The sequence below is a fragment of the Nanorana parkeri genome, unplaced genomic scaffold (assembly GCF_000935625.1).
Source record: "Nanorana parkeri isolate BGI_ZX_2015 unplaced genomic scaffold, ASM93562v1 scaffold1935, whole genome shotgun sequence".
Lineage (NCBI taxonomy): Eukaryota > Metazoa > Chordata > Amphibia > Anura > Dicroglossidae > Nanorana > Nanorana parkeri.
Window position 1 is genome coordinate 82,602 of NW_017308203.1, and position 12,693 is coordinate 95,294.

The following is a 12,693-nucleotide window of genomic DNA, read 5'->3' on the forward strand; positions in this document are numbered from 1 at the left end:
TGTACAAAAAAGAAACCATAAAATCTGGTTTTTAAATGTTCCTGCAAATTAGGGACTGTAACAAACCTCACACAGTAAGTCTTTTTGAAAAAAAGTATGATTTAAGGGGGCAGTTTTTATACAAACATTTTGCCATGTTCTTTTTAAATAAGGTAGACATATTGTAAACACTAGACAATACTAAAGTGGACAAATGTATGGTTTTAATAATGTTTTAGGTAAATGAATGGTTTTATTTTTTTAATTTGTTTTAAACCCTATTGTTTAGGGTTCCTTAAACAGAGCATCTGACATGTTAATCACACATATGTATATAGATTATGTGGTATTGTGTGGCAATCCCACAGTAGAACTGGGGTTTGTAGTCACCCAGGACTTTCAGCCAGAGGGGCTGAGCAGTTCCAGGAAACAAAATCTTTTGCTGGGAAAGAACTAGCTTTGCAGTTCTCTCCAGGTTTTCTGGATTTGGCATGGGATCCTGGAACTTAGAGATTTCTAAGAGAATTGGGAGGGACAAAATCTCCATTCCTGGGTGCATTGTTTAGTAGTGGCCAGCACCTAATTGCACACCTGTGCACAGTACTTATGGGAAGGGTGCTGGCTAATCTTTTGGGCTCCAGCTGGGAAGAGGAACAGAGGTGGTAAGGAGTTAGGAGATCTCCACCCAGAAGTCAGACCCAGATAGCAAGCAATTGAGCTGCAAGTTTGAAAGTGACTTGCTAAACTATTGCAGACTTGCCAAGCTTCACAATGTTGTTGCACAATTACAGCAAGTCTGCATTGCAAGTCTCCAGACCAGCGAGCTTGCAGAGCTCTTGCTAAGACCTGCAGGACTCTTGCTGTAGACTTGCCAAGCAAATTTGCTACAAATTCAAAAAGTGTCAACTAGAACTTGTGCTGCAAGTGCTCTGCAAGTCTACAACTTGATAGGAATATGTGCAGCAAGTTAACAAAATTACAATTTCACCCTGCCACAAGTTTGTAGCAAGTTATCCTTGCTATCTGGGGAGGGGAGCCAGATGGTTGTGTGTGTGTGCAGGAGGCACACGACAACAAGCAGGCTTGGGTGCATGCTGGACGCACGTGGAACAGCCAGCAGAGGCTGGGAGAGATCAAGAAGGTCGGTGAAGGTCGGTGACCCAAGGAACCCATTGGTCACACTGCTGAGGGAGCAGTATGAGTGCCCACGAGGGGTGAGAAGTGTGTGTATCACACAGAGGAATGCTGAGAGACTTGGAGCTGAGGAAAGATACTGAGGACTGTATATGCTGAAGAAAGCTGTGTTTCTGTTATGAAAGAATAAAGACTGTTCTGTTTTATATTAAAGTGGCTTCGAGTCTTTGAGTGCTCACCATTTGTTCTAAGTTCCCCAAACATCACAATATGTAAATATATTCCAATTACTATAAGAATATTAACAAATACATCCAGAGCTCTACAACAAGGACACTAAGGGGTCTATTCACAAAGCTGCCGAGGGCAGCCGAGTGAATGACCGATCAGAAGTGAAGTGAGCCGAACACTGTTCGGCTATTCACTTCAGGCTGGTACGGCTGATTTCAGCCGTACATCGGCTGAAATCAGCTGTACATCGGCCTGCTTCGTGTGGCTTCGGATCAGCTGAACAATAGCGCGGCTCGGCAATGATCGGGAGCTATACGGGCTATTGTGAATAGCCCGTACAGCACCCCCTCGGTTCTACTGAACCGAAGGGGTCCTGGGGCCGAAGCTAGCCAAAGGATCGGCCGAAGCTACGGCCAGATCCTTCGGCAGCTTCGTGAATAGACCCCTAATTATTCTGTAGTCCAAGAGTGGAACTAGAAGGGATAATTAGATTTCTTGACGTAACACAAGAAATGTGCACAGGACTGCTCTGAAACAAGTATAACATAAAACACTTTCAAAGGTATATTTAACATACCAAAAGGAGCAAATAAGAGAAATGCATTGTTAGAGTTAACATGCACTTTAAAATCAAGTCATCAATGAAAATGACCATATTTGTGTCTTAGCTGGTTACTTTTAAGGCTATATACATGTGGACAGGAGATCTGAAAGTTCATTCAGCATCTCTGTATAAATCTGAGCATTAAATAAGGTTCAGACTTAGGCACTAGACAAGATGGGATGTCCTGTCGGAGTAACAATAGAGTTGAATGGGGAGTGCAGCGTGAAGTGCAAAGCCAAGTCAATCAGCTGTTTATTAGCATTTGCTTACCAGCTCCTGTTTTGATTTGTAAACTGATAATGATATAACTTAGGATTCCCAATGGACACATAAATATTGTGTCAATGATAATATAGCACTGAAGTAATAGCAGCTGGATGATTGTTGTGGATCTGTGCCTCCAAAAATAGCATGCAGAAATAGATGTGTCTATACAGATTTTTTACTGCTGTATTTTGTGTGCTGTATTGCCATTTTCTTTAACATACATAATATACAGTATATGTTTATAAGGATTGCAAGGCTGTGGTTTCATGTTAGCCAGCTATAACCAGTACATTTAGGTTCTCCATAATAATCTGTGTGATCAGAATCTACAGCATGCTTTGTTTAATCTAATCATCAATATTTTACTTCAAGCAGAGCTGCAGGTTGGCATTTCATTGTTTTACTAGTCTCATCAAGTTGTCATGATCAAGATGGTAAAATACATAAAATGTTTTCTCCTGCTAAGTATGAAAATAAATTATTGATTTGAACATTTAGACATATGGCCAGATATTATTTGTGTCCATGACTTGATAGTCCCACTAGCCTTAGCACACATTTGTAATCTACAGTGCAATGTGTGCAAAGTTGATGCACCTATTGTTGTTTTTTAACTTTAATGTTGTAGGGGAAAATAAATTAAGAATGGAAATACAAAAAAAGATGCAATTACATTTACATTTGCTTAGTTAAAAAAATTATGTAATTTTTGTTGTTATAATCCTAATTTGTTGTTAACTAATCCTGTTATTAAAACAACATGGATAAAGAGTAGACATGTACATGGCCTGGGGACATTGTGTTAATGGTACAATAGCTTTTGGAATTTCTTCACTTCTCTGCTTTATCTAGTGGCAGGAATGTTGTGCAAACATCATTTGCCTAGTGTATGGCTGAGTAGAAGATTTATAAATATACCCTAAAATAAATAAACTAATTTAAGAAAAGTCCCTTTATATGTTTGTTATATGTTCACACAGCATACCTAAAAATTACATGATTTGGGGATGCCTTAAAGGAGAACTATGAGGTGAGTGCTTTTCACTCAGCTCATAGTTCTAGCCGACCTGTGACAATGAGACTGTCACAGGTTGGCTCAGTAGATCGGGAGGTGAACGAACACATACCGGGTTCGCTTGCCTCTCGATCCTGTCACGGCTCTCTGCCGTGACAGGGGGAGGGGCTGGATTCCCCTCTCCCCGCTCCGATCTGCCAGCGCTGACTGGCAGAACGGACGGGGAAGGGGGCGGGTACAGCTGGCTCTGCCTCTAGATAAGCAGAGCCAGCTGTCACTCACGCAGCTGGGCGGATACCGTCATCTAAGTCGTGATCCGCTCCGGCTGCGGCGTCTCAGTATACCGCGAGCTGTAGCTCGCGGTATACTGAGCTTAGGGTAATGGGAGGACGCTAGTTTGTGTCCTCCCGTTACCCTAAGGAGAACTATGGGGAAAAACACTGACCCCATAGTTCTCCTTTAAACATGGATAAAGAGTAGACATGTACATGGCCTGGGGACATTGTGTTAATGGTACAATAGCTTTTGGAATTTCTTCACTTCTCTGCTTTATCTAGTGGCAGGAATGTTGTGCAAACATCATTTGCCTAGTGTATGGCTGAGTAGAAGATTTATAAATATACCCTAAAATAAATAAACTAATTTAAGAAAAGTCCCTTTATATGTTTGTTATATGTTCACACAGCATACCTAAAAATTACATGATTTGGGGATGCCTTAAAGGAGAACTATGAGGTGAGTGCTTTTCACTCAGCTCATAGTTCTAGCCGACCTGTGACAATGAGACTGTCACAGGTTGGCTCAGTAGATCGGGAGGTGAACGAACACATACCGGGTTCGCTTGCCTCTCGATCCTGTCACGGCTCTCTGCCGTGACAGGGGGAGGGGCTGGATTCCCCTCTCCCCGCTCCGATCTGCCAGCGCTGACTGGCAGAACGGACGGGGAAGGGGGCGGGTACAGCTGGCTCTGCCTCTAGATAAGCAGAGCCAGCTGTCACTCACGCAGCTGGGCGGATACCGTCATCTAAGTCGTGATCCGCTCCGGCTGCGGCGTCTCAGTATACCGCGAGCTGTAGCTCGCGGTATACTGAGCTTAGGGTAATGGGAGGACGCTAGTTTGTGTCCTCCCGTTACCATAAGGAGAACTATGGGGAAAAACACTGACCCCATAGTTCTCCTTTAAAGATGTATGTGATATTATGGAACAGTACTATTTTCAGACACAGTCTCAGTGGCAGCATCCACTGATAGCATATATATTGGCTGTTGAATTTATTTACTTTTTTTACCATTAGCTTGGTTTACATACAGCAGCAGCTCCCTAATTTTAATCATTTCAGATTAAAAAAGTTGGAAGAAGTTTGTATTCTGGTAGCTTTAGCAGGTCACGTGTGTTTTCATCAAACAGTAATAGGCCCGCTTTGACCAGCAGATAGAAATTGGCCAGAAGTTCGTTGTGGGTTGTCCTTGTTGTCACTAATGCAAAACTGCCCAGCTTCTGGCCAAAATCAACCTCTCATTAAGAATTAGGTGATCACGGATGCAGTGGCGGAACTACCAGGGTCGCAGAGGTCGCGGCCGCGACCGGGCCCTGGAGTTCGGCCACTTGGAGGGGGCCCAGGACAGGAGGAAGGGGCCACTGGTGACCGCTGATTACCAGTCCCGGGACCTCTTCCTCCCATCCTGGGCCCTACATGCTTCATGCTGCTCCCCTCATCTTGTTCCGGGCGCAGCGTGAAGCATCATCCAGCCGGCGCAGCAGCCAATGAGAGGGAGCGGTGTAATGCCCGCCCCCTCATCACACAGAACTGCCGCCGAGTGCCGAATAGAGCTGCTGCAGGATGATACAGCAGTGTAAATTTGACAAACAGCAGGGTATCGTAATGAGGGAGAATTGGCTAAAATGTACTAGAAAAAAGGCAGGTGTGTCACTACAAGAATCCAGGGACTGCAAATGACATAGCGATGTCATTTTGGCCAGCAGAAGTAAAATTTTAAGTAGAAAGCCTAGGCTGCAGGGACCTATTTTGAATATAAGCAAAAGCATTTGCATCAGCTGTCAGAACAGATCAGGTTGTATATTAAGTCAATACACATGGGGAAAATAAATGATAACATCTGCACATGAATTATGGCTCATAAAAATAGAGAAGTTAAGCCTTATTCAAATGGTAATTGTGGAGCTTACTGCACTGATATCTATCTGTGTCCAGGCTTGGTCAGAGGTGTTGATCGCATATAACCACTTGTTCATTTTAACATCCCCTATACAAAAAACCATCTCTTTATAAGTAGGTCTACAAAGCATGCAGTGCCTAATGCTAAGTGTGGGTTAAAAATCTATATGCTTAAAGCTAAATTGTGGGTGGATACTCCATAACAGAAAACATCAATAAATACAGTTAATTAACTTATTAAATACATTTTAATTGCAACTTATAAAGGTAACTGAATTTAATTTGGTAGCAGTCTCCTCTAGACTCCTGTACAGCTGAACACAGACTTGAAAAGGAAGGGTCAGTAAGGCTCTGTTGCATGCAAATATGCTGACAAGGAACATGCTGATAAGGAGAGAGTAGCATGAGCAGAAGAATGACCTCATGAGTATGCTGCTGAACCTTTATTGCCCAATAACAAGTTGAGGGTGAGTAGGTGACCAGGCTATATTTCTTAACTGCCATAGAAACAAGTCAGGTCACAAACCTGGCTCTGCTGTCTGGCAGGGCCATGTACATTTCAGTATTGAATGGAGAGAAATGCAAATTCTTTGGTTGCTCCAATAGCTGCAACATATGTATTTGAACTGCATATTTAGCCGTTTTCCTGGAGTTCAGCTTTATAAAAACTGAATAACATTCTTCCAAAAGCATTATCATTTCAGTTTAACACATCTGTTCTCTCATCAGCTGCTATGTAAGCAAAAACATGTGAATTGTGCCTCTAAAGAAACAAAGGTTGTTTATACAGTGAATTGATAATATAGAGTTAACCTTTTCAAATACCATAATTCAGGGTAACCTGTTTATTGTTCTTCAAGTGACTGAGCTGTGACACCATATTGGACATTTTGCATTTGTTACTCCAAGGTTGCAACTAAGCTTGACACTTGAATGCTAGACACTTATCCCAGAATGCCCTGAGTAAAACTTTGACAAAAACATAGAAAATAATGGCCTTTAACTGTCTGAGAAAAATAAATTCTCAATATCAAAGCTAAGAGCATGATTTATTCTTCCTAGTGCCGCACAATCTATATGCAGGGCTACAATTAATGTAAGTTAACAATTATGTTCTGTGGGAAATGATTACTGGAAAACAAGAATGAAAGCAGTGCAGCACATTCATCATATAATCTGCTAATGTTCTAACATGCCTGCTGTGAATCTAATTGCTTTCTGTGTACCTGTTAAAAAGTTTCATTTACTTAACATTTGCTCAGTTTAGATATTGATGCATGTAAACCGCCATTAGAACTTACATTCCAAACAATTAAAGTTAGGAGGAAGTCTATAGCTTGTACTTTACTTTGGTTCTAAGGTAAACAGGTACATTAAAATCACCATCCCTGTTTAAGATGCATGAACAAGAAGGCAAACAGGTAATAATGGCCAGCAATGAGCCACACCACTTTTGTAAGGAAAGGAAGATTTTATTTTATTCTAAACTAGATTTTTAGAGAGGTATATTTACAGGAAGTATTTATTTTCTGTATTTGAAACTAGTAATAAGAACATTTCCTAAATGTTGCATGCGTGGTTCTAGTAGCAAATCACTCTATAGTTGACCCCTCCAAGAAACTCTGTGCCTCACTACCCAAGCAAATATTTTGCCCCCACCTACACAAGTGGCATCTATAAATCTTAATCCTTGACTGCATTTACTGACCTGATTCCCTGTTATGACATTGTTTAGATGCCCAATTTGTGAAACCTGAACCACTAATTTATTTAACATCCTGATTGGAGTGTATGGATATCAAGGCCCAAGTGGCAGGATTTCTAAAATGCATGAACACATCATCCAGGCTAAAGTCATTAAGCCCTCTCTCAGGGCTGAGTAGGAATAAAAGTTGTTAGTTTAGTTTTTGGTAGCAACTGATTGATCTAACATCCAGGGGTCTCATTTAGTAGTCTCACCCAAAAAAAGTAAAAAGTTGATACAGGCTATACAGTATATTACTACTGTCTTACTTAACATTGGTGGCCCAATTGACAACAGATCAGGGTGCTTAACTTCTGACATCTAATGGGACCATGTTGGGAAATCCAGCCTTTCTGGATTGGATTTATTTTTACATTTTTCAGAAACTCTCTCATGCACCTTTCCACTGTCACCAAAAGTAGGATTATTTGGTATATTAAATGAGGAGACAGGTTCACACCATACCAAAATCTTTTTGAGAGAAGTCCTACTTTCCACCAATAAGGAAATTGCTCCTAAAAAAATACCTCTTTAACCCATGTCTTGGATATATGAAAATATAAAGTCAATATGATGATTATATTAAAAAATAACTGAAAGGTGTAAGGTACTTTGTGGCCTTCCATAGAAACATTAAACCATACTGTTGATTTTCTTCCCTAACTCTCAGACTTTCTTAAGAAAAATACAAAATAAAGCTCATATATTCTTTTTTTAAATATATTTCTATTGTGAGATCTATGACAAAAAAGCAGCTAGACACGCCTATAGACTAGCAGACTAAGCAACTGCCTTGAAGGAGCAGCAGTGTTGTCACAATGTTGTGTGTACTCCTTAGCCATTTGACTGCCTATAAGGTCTATTAGATAGGAAGCCCAATGGCCAACTGAAAGAGCTCCCATGCCAAGCTGACAACACTGCTGCTACATGTGAGGAAGTGGCTTAGTTTTGTTAGCTTGCAACAAGAAGTGCTGATCTAGCACGATCTTCGGGTAAGAAAATTTGCAACAGATTTACAAAAACAATTATAACAACATTAAACGGTGAGACATAATGGCAAAGATACAGAAAATATTTTAAGGGTTAATGCTTTTAGGTACTTACAGACATTAGAGAACCTTTGCCTAATCTGTTCATTTATGGTCGCAGTAGGAAATGTTAGTATGTTTATTTGCCCTCCATGAGATGTATTCTCCCTTTCAACTATTATTGTTTGCTCAAACAGCTTTCTGCCTACAACACTTCCCAATACCTCTCCTATAGACACACATGAAAGCCCAATGCACACGCGAATGCTTGTACAAAGATCATTTATGAGTGAGACATGCATAACCAGTTGCAACCTAATGTTTGTAGGCAGTTTAAGTTAGTGTGCTATATGTGATGTTAAAATAGAGAGCTGCAATATTATTGAATACACAAGCAAATATTACTAGAAAAAAACAGAATTGTAAACAAGATAATGTTAGCAGCTTCCCACATAGATCTCTAATTATTTAATATTTCTCAAATATGATTTGTTACCTTTGCACATCCATTATAGCTTAATTAGGCTTAAATCTTTTGTTCTACCAATTACTTAGCAACCTTGTATTTGCATGGCACCTTCCACCTCTAGGTTTAAAGCACTTTTCAAATACAATAAATGCATCAGTAGTCCATTATAACTTTGTTATATTCACTGTACAATGAAACACTAAATTTCCACAACAATAAAGCAGAGCATTGACCTTGCACATACTAGAGTAGTTGCACTCCAACACCACTTAGCAAGTTACTGTTATCCTTACACAAATGTATATTTTACCAGTTTCTTTTATGTTCTTTATTTCTCTTCATTTTACATAATAAACCATCATATGACAATTTGTTGATATGTTTTTTATTAGCCATTGTTATAGAGGAATAGTTTCAAGGTCAATTTGTATGATCTGACTGCGCTTTCAGAAAGTATTTTACAAAAAAATACAATAATATAAAAACAGACTGATATGACTTTTTTCACCTGTTCCTATTCATTCATTTGTTACTCATTTGTCATTTTAAAATCATGGCAATCTGGCAAAATATAACATTTATAGGTGTGTAGAAAGAGTTAGATTGCATCACAGTCAAGGCTATATGTATTACAAAAACTGTTTTTACACAAAGAAAATTAAATGTATTTCTAAGGTAATTGTTAGTTTACATCTCCATTGTCACTTAAAGTGATACTATACTTAATGGAAGGTAATAGAAGATCATAACTAACTTGCATGTGCCCACAATGCCCTTTCTACTTTACTGAAATGCTGTAAAGTGCACATCCAGTTTTAGACTGGATGAAGCTACATCTGCTTGTAATAGAGTCCAGTACACACAGTGAATTTTGGCCGATTCAATGGAAATTGGCTGACATTTGCTGCTTTGGTGACCCTATCCCTCAACAAAAGTCAATGATTAGATTTGACTATTGCCAAAGGAACATATTGGAACATTTTCAGGTGAATGGTGCTTGCAGCTAGTTACTTGGGCATTCTGACGCAGTGGTGGCCACTGTCAGAATACAATAGAAACATAGGGGGATTTATCCATCCACACTGTTCAGCAAGGATGGAGAAATCTGTTATATTTTTTTTTCATTCAGCCCACAGGTTGAACAATGAACATATATCTGTGTATACCCTACTTAAATGTCATCCCCATTATAGTTAATGGGAAATCTCCAAAACATAGACATAATAAGTTAGAAAGCCTCTGGGTCTATAAGTGTAGGAACCTGGAGTTTAATAGAGGATGGAAGCAAAAGAGGATAAAAATGTTAGGCCTGGGAAACAAAGCATACTGATCTTTACACTTGGTCTAGCCTGTCTTGAGTGTTTGCAAAGATGCCAAAGTAAGTTGAATGCAACAATGACCATTATGCAGTCAAGCTTAAAATATAACATGTAGAAATATAATTTAACACACAATTTTTGCAGATGATGTGCTATATATATATATAATATATATATATACACCTATATACCAATTATGAACAATTATCTATACATCCACGCACATTGTAATTCAAGCATAACTAGAGTCCAAATTTGGGGGACGTAAAGTCCAACATTTTTAATTGTCCCTAGAACAGAAAAAGAAGTTTGGTCTCCAAATGGAGACATTTGTTGCTGCGATAACTTTTTAAGAAAGTATGGAGGATTTTTCTCACTTTCTGTTGTGAAGGGGAACCTCCCTCTACTTATTGTTGTGTTTATGGGATATGATTTTTTTCTAACTATGTATTCCTTGTTGCTCTGTTGCCTTGTTGAGGATCAATGCATTACTTGAATGCTCACCAACAAACATCTACACACTTATGGTGTTTTAATGCAATTTAGGAACATAGTACCAAAAGTGATGGGGCAGCAAGAGGTGTAGCTACAGATATATGGACCTGCTGAAAATAATGAAAATCATGTCACTGTCTCCCTTCTTTATTGTGATCCTCCTTTGCTGCCCAGAAACAAAAAAACTTACATTACAGGATGGTGCCCCAGTGGAGTTTAGATCATATTTTCTTAAAAGAATCCATTGCAGTGATGGACAGATAATGTCACAGAGTAGCTGAAGTATACAGATTTAATGTTTTCCCAAATGTTCTTTGACCAGCTCAATAGGATTTGGACACTCAAATCAAGAGTTTTATTACCACAATAAATAGGAAACTGTTTATTAGCATATATAATAACACATTAATGTGCTGGGGTGGTAGCCAGATGCTTGGTTGTATAGAAATTTGTGGTTGGCAGTTTAGTGCATTTTTGGTCCCTGACATTCAACAGACCTAGGAGCCAGGAGACCAAGTTCTCATATGTGTTTCCCCTTTACATGTAATGACGCAGATGTGCTGTCAAGATGTGGAAGTGATCGAGTAGAGGGTAGAAGCATATGTAAAAAAAACACTGAATATTCAATGTCTATAATACAAACTTGGCTGCCAGTGGCCAACTTAATTTCATGCTTGCAGAGAGAAATGCTCCCCTGCATCTTAATCCAGTCCACCCCTGGATATAGCAAATCATAAAAACACACTTTCCTCCCTTCTGCATTAAAATCTGCTAAGTGTAGTTATAATTTGTACTAAAGTATGTTGCAAAGTAAATACCAGCAAGAAAAGCTTTTCAGCAGCAAGATATGGCTGCACCAGACTACTTTCTCAGTCTTCACATCTTCAGCAAAACAGATTTTGGCATAAAAAACACTTCTGCTTATATAACACAATTTTCAGGCGAGTGTGCCTCATTATTTTATATGCTTAAGTATTATTTAAAACAAATACGTAATTGGTTTGTATTTATAACTTATTCTAAAACAGAAACATGGAATAAAACTATTTGTTACGTAAACTAACTTAAAGGTAGTTTTTTCTTCAGTTACTCTTGACATGTTACTTTCTGGTTGTTAACAAAAACAAGTGAAGCCCATTCTCTTGGTTTTTTCTAGCATCTTCTACTGCTATTCATGGCTTTGCAGGGTCAGCTTGGCTTGTCTGCAAGTTTATTCCCTGAACCTGAGTGTTTGTAATTTAAGCCCTTGGGTTTAAAATACCTGTCCTTTTGTCTGTAAGCTTTGGGTATCCTGATCCTTGTATTAGAATGAGGAACTTCATACTATGGAGGGTAGTGTCTCTCTTTTACATTAGCCTATACCTGAGCACCGGAGACTGGAGTTAAAACAGTTAGGTGTGCAAAGCCCTTTAATTGTTACTTGCTTAAACTTTTAAAGATTGTGTTAAACAAAGAATAGCGTAACAAAGAACGAAAAAGGGCGCCTCCATAGTGTAAAACTGTAGTTTAATAATAAAAACACGCAGCTTGAGCTGTACTTACAAGACATCTGTAGAATAAAAGCATGTAGAACCTGATGGAAAATCGAAATCTCTGACAGAGACAAACTGGGGGAAATCTCTGACAGAGACGACGTCCTCTGCCCCCACGTATTCCACTGATTTATGTGTTTCTGGGGCACGCCCCCTTCATCAGATTAGAGTAAAGTCACACTTCACACTGGTTTTTCACTTTAAGGATCAGATAGGAATGGTTTAGTAATTTATGTTAAAGAACAGCTCAATATGTCATGCATATAATAAATAAATGCATAGTTCATTAGCTACTAATGACAATATGCAGGTCTTCTCAATATCGGTAGCTTATATAGTATTGGATATGCAATATTAGGAAGAACTGGAAATTTAGCTATAGCATGAGCTAAGGTGTAGTCATTCTAAGTGAGCCATTGAGGTTGATTTACGAAAGGTAAATAGGTTCTGCACTTTGTATGGAAATTTCCACTTTGCAAGGGAATATTCCCTCAGCTTACGTAAATGAGACTAAACTCTGCTGAGCCCCATCATCCAATCATTTTGAAAAAAATGCTGTTCTTTTAACTTTCCTTGCACATGATTTGGTACTCTTTGCAAAGTGAATGTTTCTCTATGCTAAGGGAAAATTTCCTTGCAAAGTGAAAAAGCCTAATTGTCTTTAGGTAATTAACCCCACTGAAGCAGATTAGAGACCCC